At 47.6% G+C, this 17,992-nt stretch overlaps 1 protein-coding gene across 2 annotated transcripts in view; it reads left to right on the top strand.

The window, feature by feature from the left end:
• The first annotated feature begins 10,633 nt into the window (after positions 1-10,633).
• Positions 10,634-17,992, top strand: part of LZTS1 (leucine zipper tumor suppressor 1) — a 59,196-nt gene continuing 51,837 nt past the window's right edge. Inside the window, exon 1 of one of the 2 annotated variants that reach the window (XM_055295553.2) lies at positions 10,634-10,862. The gene's annotated coding sequence lies outside the window, so the exon portion shown is untranslated. Of the gene's footprint in view, positions 10,863-11,986; positions 12,083-17,992 lie in introns of those variants that run through there. The other variant, XM_063611410.1, reaches the window with a different exon arrangement.

The following is a 17,992-nucleotide window of genomic DNA, read 5'->3' as shown; positions in this document are numbered from 1 at the left end:
CACAGTCTCCTGTCACCCTCATGCAAGCCAAATGGAAACACAAGATGAGTTTTATTATCCCCATTTTACTTGGAGGAAAAAACAAGATTACAGAACCCTTAAGAGCCTGCACAAGGATCACTGGGCCTGACCGGTGCTGAACCCAAGTTCGGCTTCCTCTTGGCAAATTACTCTTGCTACGAAATCTTCAGATGCCACTGGAAGATTCTGCCTGTGCTGGGGGTCGATTCTATCTCCAATTCACTCTCATAATTATAGCACACCAGTCTCTCAATCACTGGCCAGCCTTGCTAAGAAAGGCTGGGACAGTCTCCACGGTACCTTCGCAGACAGTCAGAAGCAGATCCAGCGAGACTGTCCCCAAAACAAGAGGAAGAAACAAGGAACAGCAAGATTGTCTTTGTTAAAAATTTCAATGTTTGACCCTTAAAGCAAATGGGAATATTGGGTAAAAGTATCAGCCAGAGGCTTAAAATCTGCACGAGGGAGGAGGAGATTCCCCAGTGAAAGGAATGCACCTGCCATGTGTTCACAGTGACTTACGGGAGCAGGTGGCTTCTCTCCACTTTACAGAGAAGTCAGCTCACAGTAAATGACCTATCCACCATCATGCAGCTGGTAAATGTCAGAGCCGCCCAAGAGCTCCAGTCTGCAGATAACACCTGCCCACAGATGAGCCCCAAGAATTGACTATCAATTACAGGGAAATATTTAGTGGGGAAAAAGTCTCTTTTCGGCCTCTCAGAAATAACTCCACAGAGGTAAATATTGTCCACTATTCTTTCTCTGCAGACGCTGGCTCTACATTATTCATCGCAGGTTCAGTCACACCTTTCCCCTGCAAGGTGAGGGAGGCCCCAGTTCCCTAGATCTGGCTCTTCCAGGAGAACCTGAAAGAGGAAGGCTGGGAATATTTGTTCCTAGTTTTCAAAACCAGCTAGAGACCTCCCCATGCCCAGAAGGAGAGGGAATTTCCCAGAAAACACTCTTGCACAAAATCCCCCCCCACACACTTTTTTTTACCCACTATCCACGGCAATTCAATGGAGAGTCACTTTCTGCAACATTTCTTCATCACCAGCCGGCAGGCCAGCCCACACCTGCTGCCTTCTTAGCAAACAGCCTCTCCGGCAACAAAATTCAGGGTCAGGGTCAGGTTCAGGGTCGGGAGAGTCAGAAGCAGGTCTGAGGCGAGGGGATGCCTAAGCCGCTCTACTGAGGGGCTGTCAGAGTCAGCAGCAGTGGCCCTGAGAAAGCCCCCTGCCCCTCCCAGCACCGGGCTCAGCCCTGCATCAACAGCTGAGGCAGTGGCGGCAGGGAACCTCACCGCTGCAAGTTGAAACAAGACTCCCAGCCTCCCCTCTCAGCAGCCGGGCTTTAAATAGGATTAATGAGAGAGAACATTCTAAACACTGCTCTGAGGGGTTCCAGAACAGGCAGCCGGCTACTTCCTCTCAAGCTGCCATTTTGGATCGGTTCCCCGGGCTGTCTCTCCTGACTTGGAGCAAGGGCTTTCGCTCTCTGCCTTCCAGCTCCGCTCTGTACCTAACCTTGGGGTTTCAAGGACAAGATGATGCTCCACTGTCCAACCAAGTACCTTCTCCACCCACTGCTAATGCCAAGAAGTTCAATGCTGCCTCATTCATTTAGATTAATTGATTATCTCCATTGATAAAATTAAAAGACCTTAGGAAAGCTGTAGCTGGGAAAGAAACATTTCACTGTCACTGTCCTTCGCAGTAGTGGAAAGTCTTCTATCGTTTAGCAATCACTATCCTTGATGTTAGTCTAAGTGTGGTAGAAGTTAGTCTAAGCGTTCTATTGTATAGCAATCACTATCACCGAGGATTGTGGTAGATTTTAATCTGTTGTACGTTTTTCCTGCATCCAATCCTGTGGAATATTATCGTTAATATCACTCAAGAAGGCACAAACTTAAGCTTATGGAGGCAAAAGACTAAGCCAAGGTCACTCAGCTGCTAAGTGCAGAGTAGAATTCCAACCGAGGTCTTCCACTCCAGGTCTATAGACTCGAAGTGTTTTTTTCCACTGTATCATGCTGAATGGGCTTCAGGCCAAATCATGAGACCTTTTCTAATTAGAAGAAATAGGGTAGAAAAGGCTCTGGGTTCATGATTGCGGGAGAGGTGGCAAAGAGAACAACCACAACTAACACTTAAGAGTTTTCCTATACATTTTCCTTGTCCTGAGCTCTGCACAAGTGTTAGCCCATTTAACCTGCACGGCAACACTGTGAGGTAGGCGCAATGACTGGGAAACCTTAACCAAACCAATGCTACTTCGCAATATTGTTTCCATTGAACCCTGAAGGCAAAATTAGTCAACAATTACCAAGAGCCATTTCTGGATGGGCCACTCAAACTGGCTGCCGTCACAAACCTTTTTTTTTTTTTTTTTTTTTTTGCTGTTATTAGAAACTGGGGAAAAAGAGACAGAAAATTCTGGAGGCCGGACCCAGTGGCTCATGCCTGTAATCCCAGCACTTTGGGAGGCTGAAGCAGGAGGATCACTTGAGGCCAGGAGTTCGAGATCAGCCTGGGCAACACAGCGAGACTCCATCTCTACAAAAAATTAGCTGAGTGTGGTGGTGAGCACCTGTAGTCTCAGCTACTCAGGAGGCTGAGGCTGCAGTGAGCTCTGGTTATGCTACTACACTCCAGCCTGGGTGACTGAGAGAAACAGACAAACGAGAGAGAGAGAGAAAGAGAGGGAGGAGGAAAAAAGGAATGAAGGAAGGAAGGAGAGAGAGAAGAAAGAAAGAAAGAAAGAAAGAAAGAAAGAAAGAAAGAAAGAAAGAAAGAAAGAAAGAAAGAAAGAAAAGAAAGAAAAGAAAGAAAGGAGAGAGAGAAAGAGAGAGAGAGAGAGAACACTGGAAATGACCTCAGTGTTGACCTCAGTGATGACCTTATGCAACTGCCTGCCCCCTTATGCTCCTCTCAAATTAAGTGATTGGATTGAGTCCATCTTTTGGAGACTAAAGTCAGTATTGGGAATAAAAGCAAAATATATGGTCAACACCTATAAAATTTGATATGCAAAGTAAAGGCAATGTAGTTAATGCCAGAAGACATGAGAGAAGAGTGGAGATGCTCACTGAGAGGGGCAGTGACCTGGAGGACTCAATTAGAAAACCAAGCAGGCCAGCAGGACCCCAAGCCCAGGGCAGTCCCTTGCCCCAGACAACCAGTCTCTGATCTCCCCAGCCCTTTGTGTGCGGCATCCTCTCCTCTAGGACTCCTGGAACCGCTTCCTGAGAAACCACTGAGTAAATGTGTAAATTAAATTGCAGCACACAGGGTTTCCAAAGCCTCTGCTATTTTTTTCTCCTCCCTGGGGAGAGGAAATGAGCACGCCAGCATTCCCCATAGGGGAACTAAATGATTTCCCAGAAGTCATGATCTCATATGCTCTATTTGTTTAAATGAGTTTAGGGCTACAAGCAAATGTGAGTTTGACAGGGCCCATTTGCAAAAGACCTCCCTCAGAACTGACAAGGGCCATGCCAGCTTCTTCGTCTGCATGCCATTCCTTAGCCCTGGGGGGAAATTAGCCCCCAGTCAATTAGTCCATTAGTCACCAGCCATGTGTTCAGCAGCAGGCGGAGTGTTATTAAAGATACAGAAAAATAAGAGGTGGTCTTTGTCCTCATGCATTTCTTTAATGTTTATTGAGTGCCTATTATGTACTGAGCATTGAGCAGAACACTTCAAATCCAGTAGGAAAATGAGATTCATTCACCTGAAACAATAGCACTTAAGTTACAAAGTGAGCAATAAAGCAATGAATAGTAGGATGTGTATGTGTTGTTCAGTGAAACTTCATTCAATGGGGTGGGAGTGGGAGATTAAGGAGGGTGGGTCAGGACCTGGCGAGGGCCTTGAAAGACATTTCCATCTGGCTTGAAGGAGGGCCAGGACATGGACAGATATGGACGTGGCTTGATAGTGGGGAGGCAATGTGGAGCTCTGGGGTAACATAGGAGATGTGCATGTTGGGAAGGTAGGGGTGTGGGAAAGCTAAACACGGCAGTCTCAACTTGATGTTAGAGGGGAAGCTATCCTATGCCTTGCGCTTGCAGTGGTCCTAGAAGGGTCTCATTCATTTGGGGCGGGTGGTCTCCAGCCTTGGGTAGAGCTGAAAAGAGCAGACTCTGGAGAGACAGCCTGGAAGACTAGAGAGAGCAAAGGGTGTGGATAAACCTGAATTCCAATTCTTTCTCCTCCACTACTAGTGGTGGGATTTGAGGCAAATTGTTTAGCCACTCTGAATTGAAGTTTCTTCATCTGGAAAACAGAGATAATAATTTCTGTGATTATTAAGTAAGATACTGTAGGTAAAATGTCCAGCAAAGGTGTGGTATGTGATAGGCATGCAATGGCTGTTAGTTTTCTTCAGGCTTCCTTCCCCCTTCTTGAAGACAAAGGTGAGCTACACAGTTATGTTCCAATATCTATCTACCGCCAATGGACAGGTCAAAGCCAATCAGGATAATTTTACTGAGTGTGCCCATGACTGCTAGATGACGTGGCCAGGCTGTTTAGGGCCAGCTGAAGGCCTTCTGGGAAAGGTTTCCTTGATCTTGAAAAAGAGATGCAGGAATAAAGGTCCTTTATTCCTCAGCCCATTGCTAGTTCTGGGTGTCCCGACTAGACCAAGAGATTCAACCTGTGATCATGAAGCAACCATCCCAAGGGCAATCCAAGGCCATGCTCTGAGAATGGCATAACAGAGACATGGCAAGGTCTGATTCCTGATGACACTGGGAAGCCAAGGTACAAAAGAACCAGGGACCTGATCTCTGAACTTATTAATTCATGAGGTTTTTTTCTACTATTTAAGGGATTTTGAGTCAAGCTTTTCTGTTACCTGTACATGGAAACATCCTCATGATTTATAATTTTGGACAAACTTGTCAAAACCACAGAGGAGATAAATTTCAGAACAAGTGATAGGCCAGACCTTTCAGAGATTGGATGTTAAATTAGAACTAATCTGTTGGCCGGGCACACTGGCTCAGGCCTGTAATCCCAGCACTTTGGGAGGCTGAGGTGAGGTAATTGCTTGAGCTCAGGAGTTTGAGACCAGCCTAGGCAACATGGCGAAACACTGTCTCTATAAAAAAATACAAAAATTAGCCAGGGGTGGTGGCACATGCCTGTAGTCCCAGCTACTGGAGAGGCTGAGGGCTGAGGTGGGAGGATCACCTGAGTCTTGGGAGGCAGAGGTTGCAGTGAGCCAAAATTGTACCACTGCACTCTGGCCTGGACAACAGAGTCAGACCCTGTCTGAAAAAAAAAAAAAAAAAGAAAAGGAAAGGAAAGGAAATAAATAGTCTATTATACATTATTGAAAAAGATGGAGCGAGGGAGTCAACTCAAAATACTTCCTTCTGATTTCTCTGTAATTTAGTTCAATCCTGAGTTTACACATCAAAGGGCTTGCTACTTAATTTTCAGATGAGCTTTGCCAGCTGGTACCTAAACAAAGCCAATTCACGCTCGCAACCCGTTAGTGCCATTTGAGCCCTCGCATTGCATTAGCCAAGTTAGCTGTCTCACTATTCTCTGCTCAGGAGAAGGCTGCCTGCTTGTGGTCAACACTGCCCAAATCAAATCACATTCAGGCCCTGTGTCAGTTACAAGGTTTCTGAGACAGGTAGGAGGCATGTGCCGTTAAACCCTGATGTCCCAGCTCCAGTGAAGCTGGGTCAATTTCTTGTCTTGCACTTTGACTCAGTTTTCCTTTCACTGAAAGAGTAGGGTGGACATATTTCCTGATATAACTTGAGTGTCTTAGTTGAATAGGAATTATATGTCAGCAAGTTCTCCCAGGGCATCTAAGGCTATTTGTTCTCTCTGTAACTTCTCTGGTCTCCCTAACCTGAATACAGGTGAAGACTTAGAATGAAGTTATGAATAATAATGCTAGTGATGATGATGATTAACAATTTCTTGAAATCATGCAACACTTTCGAGGAAAGTAGAAATACTACTTTGATTTTATCTCATTTGTCTTTACAACACACAGAGAAGACAGAGAAGAGATGGTCCTGGCCGGGCGCGGTGGCTCACGCCTGTAATCCCAGCGGTTTGGGAGGCCGAGGTGGGCGGATCATGAGGTCAGGAGATCGAGACCATCCTGGCTAACACAGTGAAACCCCGTCTGTAATAAAAATACAAAAAATTAGCCGGGCGTGGTGGCGGGCACCTGTAGTCCCAGCTACTCGGGAGGCTGAGGCAGGAGAATGGCGTGAACCCGGGAAGCAGAGCTTGCAGTGGAGCTTGCAGTGAGCCGAGATCGTGCCACTGCACTCCAGTCTGGGCGACAGAGCAAGACTCTGTCTCAAAAAATTAAAAATAAATAAATAAATTAAAAAAAAAAGAGAGATGGTCCTTCCAATTCAGAGACAAGTCTCCTGAAGCCCAGAGATAAGAGATTCAAGGTGCTCAGAGACCTACAGGTAAGGAATGAAAATTCTTGTTATAAAAGTTGCACATTCAAAGTAACTCCACGGGAACTGTTTTCTACCCTGGAAAGACAGGGATGGTTAAACATCTTCTAAGGTCATGGGACCATTGGCTCTGGCTGCAGAAAAACTGGTCTTCCTGGTCCTTTCCTGGGGTCACTGGGAAATCAGTAGTGGCCTCAGTTGATTCCTTAAAGCTTTGCTCAGTGTTTTAGTCTCATATTTTTTCACCAGTTTTTGGAGATTATCCAACCTCACTTAAATATAGTCAGCATTTCTTTTCTGTTAACACAAGGCCCTGGATTTTTAGACTTGAAATAATATTAAAAAATTATTTGATATTTTGTATTTTTCATACTACCTTTGACTTTATTAATTCTTTTCATTTTGTATTGTTGCCAAAAGATAGATAGGGAAAATGTTATTAGGCCTCTTTTACTGATAGCAAACTAAGCCTCCAAAAGGTTGTGAGAAGACTGCAGATTGGATGAAGTAGGAATACATGCGGATTTTCTGAATTTGAGTCAATTTATCTCTCTGAAACATCATCTCGCCCCCCTCCCCTCATAGCACTCATTCTAGTATTTTTTGTGTGCTTGCTTTGTGCCAATAATGTGCTGAGTTCTGTGGATTCAATGTTGACTAAGACAGACGTGATCTTTGAACAAGAAACTTGCAGAAGAGTTGAACAGACAAACAAGAAGCCAGGCAATTAATTAAATTGTGATAGGTGACAGTACAGGCAGAGTTGTCTGTAATCCAAACAAGCTGCTGGCTTAACTGGTCTATGGGTATGGTCCAGTGTGGCCAATCTTAGGTCCTAGAGAGGAAGCATGACGCTCTGTATCTCAGGTGATGAATAGAGGAGGAGGTTAGGAAATTTTTACAAGAAATGTTTTCTGACCCAGCTTTCTAGACTCGACTCAGGCAAGGGAGAGCCTGAGGGATGCAGAGTTTCACATAAGACACCTCTCAGGAACCCAGACACTAAGGAAGGGCAGCGCCCCTTCACTAGACAAGGAAGAAAAGGAGCCACACTGAGAACCCACCGGTGGTGTTGGGGGTAGACACACCCAGCCATTGCATTACCATACCCAACTGCTGAATCAGGGAGCTAATTATGGCTTTGTGCTGCTGGAGACCACATTCCTGAGGCTTTCATGCACACATACGGAACCATAATACATACACACATGCTGTGCTGTCCATCACTGGTCTCCTCCATTCTGCCTTCTCATTTCCACCCCAATTTTCTACGCATTCTGTCTCTAAAGTATCCCTTTCGCAGGGTGTTTCTGTCGTTCCGTAGTGTATCCCATTTCCACCCCTCATACACAAACCAACACACTGCTCATACCCTTTGCCTGACTCAGTCATTCCAGGAAGGCTGCACATCATACCCAGCTTTCACCGAGAATGTCACTGACAAAGGTGTCAGTGCTGAAGGAGGGTCCTTAAGGAGTATCTTCTCATCCAAACCATCCACTTTCCAGATGAGGAAACTGAGGCCTCATCAGGGACTCCAAACCATCCATTTTCCAGATAGGAAACTGAGGTCTCATCAGGGACTCCAAACCATCCACTTTCCAGATGAGGAAACTGAGGCCTCATCAGGGACTCCAAACCATCCATTTTCCAGATAGGAAACTGAGGTCTCATCAGGGACTCCAAACCATCCACTTTCCAGATGAGGAAACTGAGGCCTCATCAGGGATTCCAAACCATCCATTTTCCAGATAGGAAACTGAGGCCTCATCAGGGATATGGCTTGTCCAAGAGCATATAGTCAGCGGTAGGGCCAGAACAAAAAGTGGGCTTCCAGAGTCCTTTGTCTCTTCCATGGAATCTCACCTCTGAAGACATGAAAATGAGTTTGAAGTCTGGAGCCCACCTTATCCCTTAATCTACCTTCCAGGAGTCTGCTCTTTCCTTAAAGCGCTGGAATGTTTGATCGATATTAACTCATTCAGCTAAAATTCTTGAGATACTCTCACCAGCAAGCAAGAATACATGTTCTCTGTCAATGAATGGAACACAAAGAAGCACGGTGCTTTAGAAAAAGAAGGCATTATTTTGCCCAGGACGATAAGAGAAGGTGGGAGTAAGGGTTCAATATTTTGTCTCAGATTTTGAGAGGTAGAGTTAGAAGAGCAGGAGAAAAGCTTTTCAGACTGAGGGGCAGGTATATACAAAGGTAGGGAAAAGGAGGTGATGTTCAGGAAAAGGCTGAGTAGCCTTTGGGGTTGACACTTAGAAATTGTAGTATTGCTTGTAATCACTGCCATGTGTATGTACTTACCACAAGGCAGTGAGTTTCATTTAATCATCAGAACAAACCTATACATGAGAAATTCATTCATTTAACAAATACATATTAAGTGCCTAGTATGTTGCCTGGCAAGTTCTAGGTGTCGGGGATACATCTATGAATAAAACAGACCAAGTCCCTCAGCCACCAATAAAAGAGAACAAGTTCCTGCCTTCAGGGAATTTACACTGGGGGACTTGTTACCTCATTTCACAAATAAAAAAAGAAAGAAAGAAAGAAAAAGAAAAACTGAGATAAAGGGAGGGGAAGGTACTGGCTCAAATAACAAGCAGCGAAGCCTGTCTGTGTTCTTAAACCCTTGCTGTGTCATCTTTCAGGAAGCCTAGATTCAAAGGTCAGAGTCTTCAGGGTCAACAACCCAAGGCAGTGAGGTTCCCTACAGAGTTTTGGGCAGGGGTGTGGCAGAAACCAGATGGCTTGTTTTCCTTTGAGCTGTCCCCCTGCCACCAGAATTCTATTTAATTTTTTTGTATTTATTTATTTATTTTGAGACAGGGTCTCACTCTGTCACCCAGGCTGGAGTGCAGTGGCACTATCTTGGCTCACCGCAACCTCTGCCTTCCAGGCTCAAGCAATTCCCAAGCCTCAGCCTCCCAAGTAGCTGGGATTACAGGCTCCTGCCACCACACCCAGCTAATTTTTGTATTTTTTTTTTTTTTTTTTTTTTTAGTAGAGACGGGGTTTCACCATGTTGGCCAGGCTGGTCTTGAACTCCTGACCTCAAGTGATCCGCCAGCCTCGGCCTCCCAAAGGGCTGGGATTACAGGCATGAGCCACCGCAGCTGGCCCCCAGGCTATTTATAATCAGATCAGCTATGTCAATCCTAATCCATTACATCTACCTCCCCCAACACACACACACACACACACACACACACACACACACACACACACACACACACATGCTTCTTTCAAAGTAAGGCTAACACTCTTTGGGCAGAGCTACCACCTTCCCGCCAAGCCTGGTTTTAGCGGATTAGCCTCAGTGCACCCTCAAACCCCCAAGCCTCATGCTGCACCTAGCACTCCAGTTAACTGACCCTTTGTCCTACAAAACCTTGTAAGCTTGAATCCTCTCCTGGCTCAATTGCTGGAAGTTAAAAGTGAGAGTGGTGGAGAAAATGATAGTATTATAAGGGGACTGGGTGAGAGTAATAGCTATAAACTTGAAACAGGCCCCTGCTTTCACCTGAAACTCAGCTCCCTCAGAGCTGGAAAAGTTTGCTTTTGAAATGTTTTGGGAGTGGGAGTCTCCGTGCTCTGGACTCTAGTCTGTAATCCTGGTGTGGTTTGCAATGCCCCTCACTTGGGTGCTAGTCCAGTCCTTGAACAAAACACAAGCCCTTTAGTGCGAGTCGGGAGCGGGAGAGACGGTATTAAGAAAAATAAAGTGGCGAGTAAGAGGAAGGGGTAATGAAGCAAGGGGAACATACACAGAACGGGAGAAGGAATAGATTAAAAGAAAACTGGAGTAAGAATTTCAGGTAATGAAAGGGAAAAAAGGATGCGATAAGAGCAAGACAGGAACAATCGGAGAAAGGGGGCCAGGCAAGAAAGGAAGACTGAGGGGGCAGGCTCGCCCGATGGGGCTGATGGAAGTGAGAGCAGAGAGACCGGACCCGGGACCCCGCGCAGGCCGCGGGCGCGAAGGAGCCGCGAGGTCGCGAGCAGCCCCAGCTGTCAGCCCGGAACAAAGGCCGCCGAGCGGCACAGACCAGGCTGCCGGCAGCTCGCTGCCAATCAGCGGCGCCGGCGCTGGCCCCGCCCCGGGCCGGCCCCGCCCCGCCCCGCCCCGCCCCGCCCCGCCCCGGCTCCTGGACCCGCGCAGAGGCCGGCGCTCCTGGAGCTGGCGGGTTGGCAGCGGCCGGGCTGGGAGGCCGAAAGTTTCTCTGCCCCCCTCGGCCAGCGAGTGGGAGCCGGGAGCTGCATCCCGCGCGGTGGGACTGGCCCGGCCCGCTCAGCAGCTCTGGAAAAAGAGAGACGAGAACACACCGGGAAACACTGGGAAAAAAAAAAATCTCAAGTGCGCCCGAGGCTCGGGGGCAGGTAAGGTGAGGTGGCCGGGGGTCTCCTCGCCCCTGGCGGGTCTGCTGCCCTGGCTGCGGGAAACCGCGCTCCCCTCGCCGGGCCGGCCCGTCCGTGCGTCCGCGCGTCCGTCGGTCTTTGTCTGTCTGTGTCCGTGGCTGTCGAAGTGTCTTTGTCTCCGCGTGGAGCTGTCAGGGTCTCCCCTCTGCAGGGTGGGCGCCGCTTCTCCGGCCTGGCCCGGAGGAGGTGACTGTGGGTCTGTCCTCCTGTCTTTGTCTCCGTGTCTCCTGCAGACGGGGTTCGTCTATTCCCAGCCCCAATGCTGATCCTGGCGGGGACGTCAGTGTTAGGTGACACTGGTGTCAGAGGTGAAGAAGTGGGAGGTGGGGACGCGAGGCCGCGGGGCAGGGGCCGCAGGAAGAGGGTCCTGCGGTCGGGCCGGACCGCTGAACTTCGCCGCCTGGAACTTTGCAGATGAGCTGTGTCCACATCGGTGGGGAGGACACCGGTGCGATGCAGCGAGAGAATTGAAAGGTTTCCCTCAAGGAATAAGTCACACGGGCAGAGGTGGTTAGAGAGGAAGGTGGTAAATCGGAGTGTCGAAGTGGCTCCCTGGGGTCGGTCCTGGATGTGCAATTCAGGAATTTAGTCAAAGCACCATGCACACACAGACAGCCCCACACTACCTTCACTGCTTCCACCGCCACCCTAGGCAGCCAGACCTCACCCCTCCACCCTGCCACAGGCTTTGCTCTGGCTGGAGAGGCTTCAGAGGTCGCAGCTCGGCAGCAACAGGCACCCCCGAGACACCAAGGTGATGTCTCTTTTTCCTGCTCCAAGTGGAAAGGTTTGAACTGTGGAGCAAATGAGCGTTGTGCTCGCCCACGAGTATGTCAGGCCTGGGAAAGTGCTCCAGACTTGTTAGCTTCGCAATCCTCAATTTCCCAGGAATAAGAAGTGCTTAGGGATCTGGCCTCCTAAAGCGTTTCCTGTCTCGCTTATTCCCTCCACACCGTCCCGCTGCCATCAGCCCCTCTACTCTCTGGTCCCGGGCGCCGGGAAACTACTGAGGAGGCACTGAGTTCTGGACCGTGCTGGGCAGGCGCTGCTCCTAATAAGGATCCCATACTCTGCTGCAAGTGCAACCTAATAGGAATGCTGGGAGCCCAGGAGACCAGCCACAAAGAGATGAGCTATCTGCTTGGCAGTTCCTGCACCAAGACCCTGAGAAGAGTCTGCGGGTACCGGCAAGAGGGTGTTTGTAACCTGAGCTGTCTCTAAGTTCAAAAACAATTTTCTGCAGGCATCCAGAGGGAGAATGGAGGTGTCTGAAGAGTGTGCGCATATGGGTATTAGAGATAGCATTTACAGACGGGAAAGGTGTTTGTGTTTAAGAGTGGAGTGGAACACAGTCTGTGGGTAGGAGTCTGTGGGCAGAGAGCATGCAGGCTAATCAGGCGTGGCGTTACACCTTGTATTTATCCAGCGCTTTTCTTTGGAGGCGCTTTCTGCTCATCATAGACGTTATCTCATACGTTATCTCCTTTATCCTCACAACATAACTACCAGGTTGGTGCGGTGGGCTCTCTGTGCCTGCCAGTGAAGAAACGGAGGCATCAGACGGGAAAGGCATTCCCAGAGGTCCCACAGCTAATGGGACGGAGCAACTGGGAGTCCTAGTAAGAGGTCTCAGCCGGGTGGATGTGAGTGTGGGGCGCTCACTCTGCTTAAGAAGAGAAGAAAACTAGAAGAAAAAGAAAGGGCATCTCTGTGGGTGTCTATATGCAAGCAAAAGGGAGGACGGGACATTTGATGTGCTGAAGATGGTTGTTATTTACCATTTATAGCAGCGGCTGTGTGCTTCAGGCTGTGTGCTTCACGAGGTAAACCTGTCTCAGCCGTTCAGCTTGTGCATTTGTGTGTCTGCAGCCCCCAGCTGTGTGTGCCTGGGTCGATGTGGGGCAGGGGTGCTGTCATAGAAGGAGTGCTGCTGCGTGGGCTGCGCTGGGGAAAGCCAATGCTTTGGGAGTGTGTGAGGGAAAGATGTGCCTTTCAGTTTTGAGAAGCCGTGGGTCAGCGTGTATAGCAAAGCTATACATGGGCTCCAGACGTATATAAATGGCTTTCTAATCCTGAAAACTTATTTATATGCCTTTGCGCTTATTCAACATTCATTTCATAAATATTCATTGGGCGCCTACCAAATGCAAGGCTCTGGGCTAGGCAGCGAAGCTAGGAAGATGAATAATGTAATGATGACAAACCTATGGGTAAGCACCTTATAGACTAGTGTAATGGATAATACCATAACACTTAATACCAGCCACTAAATACACTGTGCGCCCGGAACTTTTTATTCATTATCTCATTTAATTTTCACTGCAGCCCTGCGGGGTATGTGTAGTTATCAGATGAGGAGAGTTGAGTAATTTAGCCAGGCTACAAAACCGAGGGGCAGGGATTTGAGATAAGCTTAGTAAGGTTCTGGACCCTGGCTCTGTCCATGTTATTCTGTTACCTTTGTACATAGAAACACTGTTTCTTCTGCCTAGAATATTCCTGCCTGGTCTCTCTACCTTCTCCACTTAACTGGCTCCCACTTTTTTTTTTTTTTTTTTTTTTTTTTTGAGACGGAGTCTTGCTCTGTCACCCAGGCTGGAGTGCAGTGGTGTGATCTTGGCCCTCTGCAACCTCCACCTCGTGGGTTCAAGCAGTTCTCCTGCCTCAGCCTCACAAGTAGCTGGGACTATAGGCGCCTGCCACCATGCCTGGCTAATTTTTTATATTTTTAGTAGAGATGGGATTTTGTCATGCTGTTCAGGCTGGTCTTGAACTCCTGACCTCAAGTGATCTGCTGGCCTCAGCCTCCCAAAGTGTTGGGATTACAGGCAGGAGCCACGACACACAGCCCCATTGTGGGTTTTAACCATAGAGATCAACTCCTCTAAGAAAGTTTCCCCTGTTTTTTTCCTCAATTCTGGGTCAGGTACCTTCCTCGGAGTCCCTACCATCATACCAGTATATTATGGCATTTACCCACTGGCTCCTGAGGAGTCTACAGAATTCCTAGAAGCAGAGATTGCATCGTGAGTTCCCAGCTCAAAATACAGTGTTGGCGGCCGGGCGCTGTGGCTCACGCCTGTCATCCCAGCACTTTGGGAGGCTGAGGCGGGTGGATCACAAGGTCAGGAGATCGAGACCATCCTGGCTAACACGGTGAAACACTGTCTCTACTAAAAATACAAAAAATTAGCCGGGTGTCGTGTTGGGCACCTGTAGCGCCAGCTACTCGGGAGGCTGAGGCAGGAGAATGGCGTGAACCCGGGATGGGGAGCTTGCAGTGAGCCGAGATTGCACCACTGCACTCCAGTCTGGGCAACAGAGCGAGACTCCATCTCAAAAAAAAAAAAAAAAATACAGTGTTGGCTTTCAGTAGATACTATGAGTACACCCTTAGTAAATGCTTGTTTAATAAGGTAAGGGGAAAGACTAGAGCTCTCAGAGATCTTTGGCAGGGAGCACTGTTCCCAACAGTGGATTTCTGCATGGGTGCCCTTTGCTAGTGTGGCCACTGACTTTCCTTCCTCCGTTACTGGGCCAGCTCCTTCAAGGCCTCTCCCTAGATGGGGCCATCTCAGGCCCCACCAACAGTTCGGAAGTCCGAGGGAACCCTCGCCCCCACCCACTCTATCTCCAGGTCAATCAACCCACAAGCACAGTTATAGAAGGGGACCATTCTAGGTGTGACCTAGACCTGGGGTTTTAAAATCCTGCACTTTGAGCCCCAGGGGCCAGATGGTTCCAGGGCAATGATGAGATGTTTCTGGGATTTTGCCAACAAAGAAGTATCTAACTGCCTGGGGAATCTTGAGGTGATTTACATATTAGCTCTTTGAGTTTGCTGTTGAATAGATCTTTGTGCTGCTACGGTTTGAAGCCTGAAATGGACACTCCTAGACTTGCAGTTCAGAGTGTGAATTGCTACCATGTTTGGGGAGGTAATCTGGCTGTGATTTCTCCAAGGCCACGCAGTCAGGTGATTCTCCTTCCATCTCCTTTCCATCGTCCTGTTATTTCTCATATCGGAATTACTACCTGTGTTCTAGGGGGTCCATGGTGATTTAAGTTTTCCTTTTAAAGATCATTGATCAAGTTTGAAAAACTCTGCATTTCACTATTTATTAAAGGTCTTATCCGTGTGAGGTGCCAGGGACGGGGGAATAACGGCAAAAAAAGACGAAATAATGCTTTGAGACTAAAATTTGTGATGACAGTTGGGAAGAAGAACTGGCACACCTGAACCAATGACAAGTAAATTGAAAATTGGATTGTATTAGGTTGGTGCAAAAGTAATTGTGGTTTTTGCAATTAAAATACTAAATTTGAATACAGCAGTTTCTCAGCAGGAGGCAGGTGAGCCAGAACTTTCCTTACCAGGGAGGAGGTGGCTGTGAACTGAACCCTGAAGTTGAACCTGAGGAGGGTATGAAGGGAGTCAGCAAAGCAGGAGCCAAGTTCATGGCTCCAAGATGCAAGCTGAGAGCTGAGGAGACAGGGCTCTCTCTTCCAAGAACCTTAGCCAGAGCCTGTTGCCTCCTTATGCTGGGTTTGGCCAGCCACCCAGACCAAACAGAGGTGGTGCATAAAAAATGGGAGGTTTTCAACCTCTCACCTCTTACCATTGCCTCCAGCCAGTGTGCAGATTGGCCTCCAGATCCCCTCCTCCAAGGGTTGGAGAAGTTGATGGGGATGTGTCAGCTACAGTCGAACATAGCTGGTGAGCTCACGGCTAGTTAGCTCCCTTTGCCATTTGGCAAAGCCCTCTGTATTGCTGCAGTTTTTATCCTGTGTCTCTCCCACTGGTTTTTTGTTTGTTTGTTTTCTAGAGACAAGATCTTGCTGTTTCTCTCATGATGGAGTGCGTGATGTGATCACGGCTCAGCTTACAGCAATCTTGACTTCCTAAGCTCAAGTGATCCCCAATCCTTCCTCCTCAGACTCCTGAGTAGCTGGGACCACAAACACATACCAACACACCTGGCTAATTGTTTTTAATTTTTGTACAGATAGGGTCTCACTATGTCGCTCAGGCTGGTCTTGAACTCCTGGCCTCAAGTGATCCTCCCACTCTGGCTTCCCAGAGTGTTGGGATTCTAGGTGTGAGCCACCGCTCCCAGCCTTGCACTCTTGCTTCCTGCTGGACACTGACTTCCACCATCCCTAGACTTCCTTAATAATGATTTCAATAGTGCTTTTTACTTGTACAGGACTTTACACTTTAAAAAGGGGAATAAAATTATTATTATTATTATTATTATTTACACCTCATAACAACTCTGTGAGAAGATTCCCTTTGCCATTTGGCAGATGAGGAGACCAAGTGCGCCTTTGAAAGTTGAAGGAGGGCTGGGCACATTGGCTCATGCCTGTAATCCTAGCACTTCGGGAGACTGAGGTGGGCTTATCATCTGAGGTCAGGAGTTCAAGACCAGCCTGGCCACCATGATGAAGCCGTCTCTACTAAAACTACAAAAATTAGCCAGGTGTGGTGGTGCACACTTGTAGTTCCAGCTACTTGGGAGGCTGAGACAGGAAAATCTCTTGAACCCGGGAGGTGGAGGTTGCAGTGAGTGGAGATCACGCTGCTGCACTCCAGGCTGGGTGACAGAGCGAGACTTTGTCTCAAAAAATAAATAAAAAATTAAAAAAAAAGAAAGGTGAAAGAGTTTACGCAAGATTTTTAAGAGGAATGCTGAGATTTGAACACCAGCTGTTCTGATTCCCAATGTTGGGCTATAACTACCAAGTCACTGGGGTTCACTAATTAAGTGGATTTAGGCTCATCGAATTGTTGGCAAGTGTTTAATATGCAGGAAAAAGAGATTTTTAAAATTACAAGAATGCAGTTACTTTTGTATTTATTGTAATTCAAGCATGATGAGGGCATTCGAATCTTCTTCACTTTTTCTGTGCTCACTTCACCCTTCATCTCCCTTTTCCCTAAGTGCTTGTGATGCATATATGTTAAGCTCAATAAACAATAAGCTAGGGCCTGGCATGATGGCTCATGCCTATAATCCCAGCAATTTAGCAGGCCAAGGTGAGCCGATCACCAGAGGTCAGGAGTTCCAGACAAGCCTGGACAACATGGCGAAACCCCATCTCTATTAAAAATACAAAAAATTAGCTGGGCGTGGCGGTGCACACCTGTAGTCCCAGCTACTCAGGAGGCTGAAGCAGGAGAATTGCTTGAACCCAGGAGGCGGAGGTTATAGTGAGCTGAGATCGCGCCCCTGCACTGCAACCTGGGCTAAAAAGTGAGACTCTTTCTCAAAAACAAACAAACAAACAAAAAAACACAATAAACTAGGATGTAGCCAGGATAATGGAACGTCTACTTGGCATTTGCTTTAGAGAATGAAATTTATCATATGTCAGTTCTTTCTTTACAGCTTGTCAATTCAAAAGGTTTAGTCCTCTCCACGTTGAAATTAGAGCAAATGTTGCCTCTGCAGAATTTGAATTAATGACATTTCATTGGAATACCAACCTTAATTGCATAATATATTTCAGTGTTTCCACCTTGTCCGTGAGCAAGTACGTTCTGAACTAAAATGGGATAGCAATCTCTTCACTGGTAGCTCAAGCAATTTGTGGAAACCAGACTTCAGGGGCAATCACACATGGAGGCTGCCCCCAGGGGAGAAGAGAATTGGATGGAGCATCGTGGGAAGGAGGGGAGCGAAGGGAGGTGGAAGATGGAGACAGAAGACAAGCAGAGAGGGAATGTGTGTGTTAGCTAACAGCTAAAGCTAATTGATCTAATCAATCCAGCAGAGAGGTGATTTTTCTTACTAAGTGACAGGCCAAATCGGTGTCTGAACAGATGTGATGTGGGTTGCGTCCAGCACCTGGAACAAAGACAGCAAAGAGCTGCCCCATGGAGATCGCCCATAGATGTGCTTCATGTCAGTTAATCATTGTGGAAGAAGATAGGGCTGCCTTCAGGCCAGTGCCAGAGCACATGCACACACATGCACACACACACACATGCACACGCACACACGTGCACACGCACACACATGCACCCATTTTATTCATCCACTCTCATCGTCTCTCCCTCTGAGACGTGCTTTCTTCTGATACCCAAA

This window comes from Symphalangus syndactylus, chromosome 10, assembly GCF_028878055.3.
Source record: "Symphalangus syndactylus isolate Jambi chromosome 10, NHGRI_mSymSyn1-v2.1_pri, whole genome shotgun sequence".
Taxonomy (NCBI): domain Eukaryota; kingdom Metazoa; phylum Chordata; class Mammalia; order Primates; family Hylobatidae; genus Symphalangus; species Symphalangus syndactylus.
Note: the sequence above shows the minus strand (reverse complement) of the source record. Positions and strands in the feature narration are given on the sequence as shown.